This window comes from Manacus candei, unplaced genomic scaffold (assembly GCF_025592945.1).
Source record: "Manacus candei isolate 608988 ecotype Guabito, Panama unplaced genomic scaffold, ASM2559294v1 h1tg000067l, whole genome shotgun sequence".
Lineage (NCBI taxonomy): Eukaryota > Metazoa > Chordata > Aves > Passeriformes > Pipridae > Manacus > Manacus candei.
Window position 1 is genome coordinate 9,919,488 of NW_026138115.1, and position 6,420 is coordinate 9,925,907.

General features: G+C 44.9%; 1 long non-coding RNA gene across 1 annotated transcript; it reads right to left on the reverse strand.

Moving 5' to 3' along the window:
• Window positions 1-376: 376 nt before the first annotated feature.
• Window positions 377-2,117, reverse strand: LOC127479443 (uncharacterized). Its single transcript, XR_007907565.1, has 3 exons — window positions 2,041-2,117; window positions 1,315-1,413; window positions 377-778 (listed from the first exon to the last, which is right to left on the reverse strand). It is a non-coding gene; the product is annotated as an uncharacterized LOC127479443 (long non-coding RNA).
• Window positions 2,118-6,420: the final 4,303 nt, after the last annotated feature.

Here is a 6,420-nt window from a genome sequence, read left to right on the forward strand (position 1 = left end):
GGGGGGATGTATTACCAGGGAAAGTTGTATGTGCAGTCCTGGAAATGTCAGTGGAGATCCCTCTGCAGCCTTGAGGGAGGCTTGTACCTTGGTGGATAGAGGGAGACTTCTTCGCTGCCGAGCAAATGGCTTCTCCAGAGCAACTTGCTTTACCACTTAGTACTTAAATTCCTCTACAGAAGTGATAAAAATTTGTGTTTCCCTCATCCTTTTTTATGACTTAAAAATTTAATTTTAAGGCCATTGCTAGTTCCTCAACAACTGAAGGGGCTCCCATCTAACTATGCTGCTAGGTAGCTGAACTGTATCCTGCTGATATCAGCCGTGCTGCTAAGGTCTGACTGAGTGGTGTCACTGGGACAAGCCAGCAAAAAATATTGTGGATATCTGAGGTCCTAAAGAGATGATAGATAGATGTGGCCTGTTCTCCCCAGCAAGAACTCTTAACACTTTTTCCAGAAGTGGAGTGGTGCCATCTGCTTGGAATGTTTCTGCAGGTGTGATACCATTTAGATCTCCATATACATCTGTGCCATCAGAAGACAGAGTGTGAGGAGGTAAGAATCTGGAAAAATGGGAACTGAAACCTTCTTGCCTTTATTCCAGACTCTGTCAAAATAATTTCCAAGCCACACAGAGCAGCTGCAATACTGCACAGGTCTAACATTAAAGAGGAAACTAAACTAGTGAGTCACTCCAGGAGGGCTGGACTGAGGCAGCAAAGTTTGGAAACTTCATCTCTTCATCAAAGCCACAGGAGTCCACAGAATGGCCTGGACTGGCAGGATTAGAAATACAAGGGTGTTAGAGAACATGGCAGGAGACCTAACCCAGATTTGGAGACCTGCCTGAACAAACACCTATGACGGAGAGCTGAGAAATACAATATTTGTGCTTGTGTGAGAACCAGCCGGGTGGAATAGTCATTATCATCTGCTGAATTGGCCAGAGCATGGTGGAAAGTCAGGACAGATCTTTTCTAGCTGGAGAGTATGACCTATCAAAAATGATTGATTGTTTCTCAGGACTTGCTAAATTTTCCAGGTTATTCAACAGCACTCCAGCTGCAGTAGTGGAGAGGACAAAAACATTCTTGCAACAAAATTGTCTGTTCACTTTGGAGTTCCAGAGCAGGCTATATCTGACACAAGGCTTCAATTTTCTTGTGAGGTCTTTTGAGGCATTTGCAAGCACCTTGTTAAATCCAGGTCCTATTTTGCTTGGGGAAAATGTTTCCTGCAGTGAAGACAATCAAATATTTCCTTTCTGAATTCTCATACTCCTATCCTCTCCTCTTGGCAAAGCAATCAATACCTCTAGCAATGGATTCAGCCTTGCAGATGAACTGTGGGAAGAGAGCTGAGGCCCAAGCATCTCACTCTGCCAGATCCTTGCTGGCTGGACTCCTTAAGTCTACAAAAGAAGGAAGACCAACATAAAACATCTGAAAAGCAGAACTTGGAACAGTCAGCTTCTTCTGAATACTAAAATCCCAAGAGTTTCTTTTCCAAACAAGACGGGGCAGTTCAGGGAAGAGCCAGAAACTTTCAGTTCCATTTTATTAGTGTGTTAGCAAGAGTCACCCATTAGCTCATTCTCATCTTTCTGCTTCCCTTAATGGATTTCAGATACATTCTCATGTCTACTCTGAGACTAACACTGACCCCTTTTGATCCCTAGCCTGTCCTCCAGATCCATTCCTTGCTGCTAGGAAAAGAGAGATGTCTTCTTGCAGTCTTGGTAGAAATAAAGGATTCAAGTGCATTTAAATGCTGGTAAGCAAATGTTATTAAAGGTCAGAATAAACCCTGATGCAGGGTTACACCATTGTGTGTAGAGCTGTCCATTCTTGTGCTGTATTGATGTTTCATTCTCATTTTCTTTTGTTTAATGAAAAGTTCACAGTCCTTCCCTTTTCATAAAGGGACTGCGGAATGCATTATGAACATTCAGACTGCCTGCTCAGGGGATAGTTAATGAGCACATAGTAAACAAGTAAGAGCTTGTGTAAACAAAAAATAAAGATAATTCTTTATTCACCTCGACTACAGAGTCCCAAGTCTCTGAAATCTTGGCAACCCCCAGACTCAGAGTTCCTCCCTCCACCAGGATGAGACATTAGCTAGTGTATCAAGCAATTACATAGGGTATTTTTTTCTGCAGAGCTGTGACATCATGCCTGGCAGCTCCCCAAGGCACCAGATCCAATTACCTGAGTCACCAGCAAAGGGAAATTGCCAAGGGGCTGTCACTGAAATCGGCTCTGGTGAATGCAAGAGCAGAAAAAGCCAAGTGAAATGGCTGACAGCAGACAGGGGGAGGAAGGGGGGGAAAGGAGCAGCAGTAGTTCCTTATCACAGACACGGAAGGAGAAATGGATAAGGAAAGGATGAAAAGAACAGAGGGAGAAGGAGCTAAGAAAGAGCCATAGGGTAAACTCTGTAAGGGGAATTTCCAAGTATTCCCTGTGTCCCACATAGAATCGCAGCCACTAGACTGACACAGGTTGAATGCTCTTGGAAGAGTTTTTTGGTATGTAATTTAAAAATTAATCTTCACTGTCAATGGAGCTGATGCCCTTTTCTTTTGTGATCCCACCTGCAACCTCCTTTTTCAATTTGCTGCATTTTTCAGCTTTCTGCTAAGGCTGTTTTCTGGGACTGAGAATCAGACCTCGTCAGTGCTTGCTGTTCCCTGCCCTGGGTTATGTTCCCTTTGCATCTGCAATATCTTCCTTGCCTGGAGGAATTTGCAAGGAGTACAAGGTTCCTCTGAAGCTGGCACGTGGAGCCTTGTTTTCATAACCAAGCCTCTGGAGGCTTCTGTTAATTACTTCACCAGAATTCTTATATATAGCAGCAAAATGAAATTCCCCCAACACGGTGAAGAAATATAGGCCTCTGTTGCCTAAGGAGCCAGCACTGAAGTGGTGAGTTTAACATGCACGAAAGTATACCAACAGATATTAAAGCCCAGGCATAAATAGGTTCCCTATACAGATCACATCTGCAAATTGGGAGGTGCTCACAGGGAGAATTCCACCTGCATGTGGCATAACCAGCTACAGTCACGGAAGGAGGTTTTATGTGCTGGACACAGGCAGTGCACGCACACAGCATTAGACAGAAACACCAGCACACGTAGATGTATCAGATCAGATGAAGAAAGAGAGTCCATAAACCACAGAAATACACACTGCTCACAAGCACAGATTGAAGTACTGTGCACACACAAAAGCTATTAAGATGTAGATGCAGCCTCATTAATCTGGGCTGTTTTACAAACCTTATTCCCTAGCTTTCATAGGGGATTTAGGTGATAAATGAGGCCATTTTGAAATCTGGCAAAATGCCGCCTTCCTCAGAGCATACTACAGAATAAAATTCTTATATAATGTGTAAAGCACAAAGGGGGAGGGGGCATCTCCAGGAAGGAACACATGTCTGGGCGTGTGTTTGCATGTAAACTATTAGCTTTATCTCCACTGCAGTGCGTTTGTGCAAGTATTCTGCATGTCTGTGGTGTGTGGGGGGGTATGGGTGTACTGCTGAGGCTATGTGAACTGATTTGTGCATTGGATAGGAAGAGAAGGGACCTTTGAATATGAATCTTATACCTGCCCCAATTCCCAGGTTGGAAAACTTGCAATGACTGACCTTCAGGGTCTACTACAAAGGTTATGGGTTAAGCAGGAATAAGGGCCTTAATTTATTGTGGGTCGGTTCGGGAGTTGTCTAGCAATAAAGATATCTTGTCAGCATCATGACCTTTGTTTTGTGTTTGTGAACTTCTGCTGTTGGCACCCTAGGGGTTTAGGAGAAATGAAGGATATGAACAGATATATGGGTTCATTTACGGTATGACTATCTTGTTCATTAATTGTGGAGCCATGTGTGAAAAATATTTACATACATCTTTTCCTTTCACCTCCTGCATTAATATCAGAGTTACAGACACTCAGTAACTTAGCAATTAGTCTTTATTGAGATTGTCTCTGGCAGTGCAGACCCTCAGGCAGCTTTGAACAGGTGCCACTGACAGAATCTTCTGCAAACAAGTGATGCTTCATCTCCTGTGGACTCATGCCTTTCTCCCTAAATTGTACAGCAGCCCATGTCATCTCTGCATCTTTACAACACCCCATGTGGGTAGGAGACTGCACATATGCAAGTTGCCTGTGTGCTGACTGGGCACCAGTACAGGCAAGCTGACTGGTCAGCTGGCTGCTACCAGAGCACAGAGCGTACCGCTGTTAGATTCTGCCCCGCTCCCCCTCTGTGGAGACACTAATTTGGGTTGTAGTACTTGATCCAGCCATTCATTTTCATGAAACTTATTGCATGAGGTTTTTCCTGGGATTTAATTGCCTGAGGGTTCTGCGAATTGGACTGCAACTAATCACAGTGTTAAAAGGGTAACAAGGAGAGAGGTGTGTAGGCAGCAAACTCACATAAGCTTTCTTTCCTTGAAAGGTAGTCTAAAGAAGAATATTTACTTCTCTCACCAAGCAGAATTTACTTGACTTAAGACTGAAGTTAGGCAAGATTCAGACCTGTGACACCAGCAGTCTTCGAGTCTGATATCTCCCTGCAGGTATAAAAAAAAAGACAGCTTTATCCTGTTGGAAAGCTATTTCCAAGGAATTTTTTTTGGGGGAAGAGTTGATTTATTTCTTTAAGATTACCTCCCCCCACTCCAGTTTCAGATAATCATTTCCATGTCTGAAATAACTGACCTATATAATACTGTAGTCTGTCTTTCAGCAGTTTTCTCTAGGCATACTCTCCTAACCGGATTTGTGGAGTGTATTTGCAGAACACAGAGGCAAACCTGAGCTAGCTTTCCTTGGGTTGACTCAGGTTAACCCACTGCTGCTGGAGAAACATGATCAGCATAGGTAGCTGTCTCAACAATTACCTATTCCCAGGAATTCCTGCTGCATCTGCAGCAACCCATCCCTCTGCACTTCCCTTGTCCTCCTCCTCATGTGTGCTAGGTTAAAATTAGTCCTCTTGCATTTCTCTTGGGCAGAAACGTGTTTGCCTTCAGCTGTAGCTCCTGTTCTGCAGCTGCCAGGGCAGAAGGCAGGGTGCCGTGGCAGGGTGAGCGTGTGGGACGCCCGGGGCGTGCGGAGGTCAGTGGCCCAGCCGGGCACATGCCATCTTCCATGTGTGGAGTGGCTGCTCAGGGCCTGCACTCTCATCTGTGTGTGCACAGAGCGATGGCCCAGGGCACATACCCTCCATCTGTGCGTGCCTGCAGTGAGTGCACAGGCACGTGCCTTCCACCTGCCTGTGGGTGAAATGGCTGCTTGCTGGGGACCACCTGGCATCAAGCACATTGTCAGAGCTGTGGTGGGATCAGGAGGCTGGTCCTGGACAAGTATCCTTGCTCTTCTCTTTTTCCTTGTGCAAAATTTTTTGGTAAAAAGATGAACATGTTGAGGAGCAGCCCCAAAGGCAGTACAAGCACAATCTATGATGCATGGGTTGTTTATAGAATGGACTTAGTTGCTGGGTATATCAACAGCCCAGTTCCAGAAGGGACTGTGGTACAGTACAGAGACCCTACAGCCCCTCTAACATCCTGGTTTGGGTGCTGGGAGCAGTCTGGCTGCAGTGGCACTGAGCTCGATTCACAAGCATTTGCTGTGCTTGCTTTGTCATGTAGGGTTTGGTTTTGTTTTGAATCATTCTGTTCATCACACATCTCTTCATTTGAATTCAGTGTCCCCATTGTAATGGCATCTGGATCCTGAATAGGTCCTTGAGGTGCTGCTACTGCAACAATAATGCCAATAATGATAATAACTGCAAGGGGAGGATCACAAGAGCAGCACAAAGTTCTTGCTTCTAGCCTTCAGATGGATCAATACTCTGACCTTCAAAGTCAAGGCATATTTATCTACTGAATATATTTTTAATACTTATTTGGAATTTTAATGTGGTTTTATACTACCCCTCTGCCACTTCAGCAATTCGCTTGTGGTACCAGGGTATCTGGGTGGCTTAGCAAGTAGAGGCATTCAAAATAGCCTCTGTAAAAGGTTTCAGAAAGCTTCACACTCCTTCTAAAATGGCTGCTCTGTAGCACATGTATCTTAGAAGGATAAATGGTGATAGGTGCTTTGAGATTTGTCTGCAGTGACCTGAATGATTCATTGACAACAGTGGTGTATGTGTGAGTGAGTGCAGAGAAAGTTGTGCAGCTCAGCCTGTCTGTGAGCCTGCCATTGACCAAGGAGCACCATGCTGTCTCCCTGTGCACAAACCCCACTTGCAAAAGCCCCAGAGCTTGGCTTTATCCCCCTTGGCCCAGATGTCAGCCAGGCTGGTGGGTGTCACATAAGCAGGACCCTGTCTGGGATACATCCCGAGCAGCTGGGCTAAGCTTCAGCTGTTGTGATGGTATGTCATGATC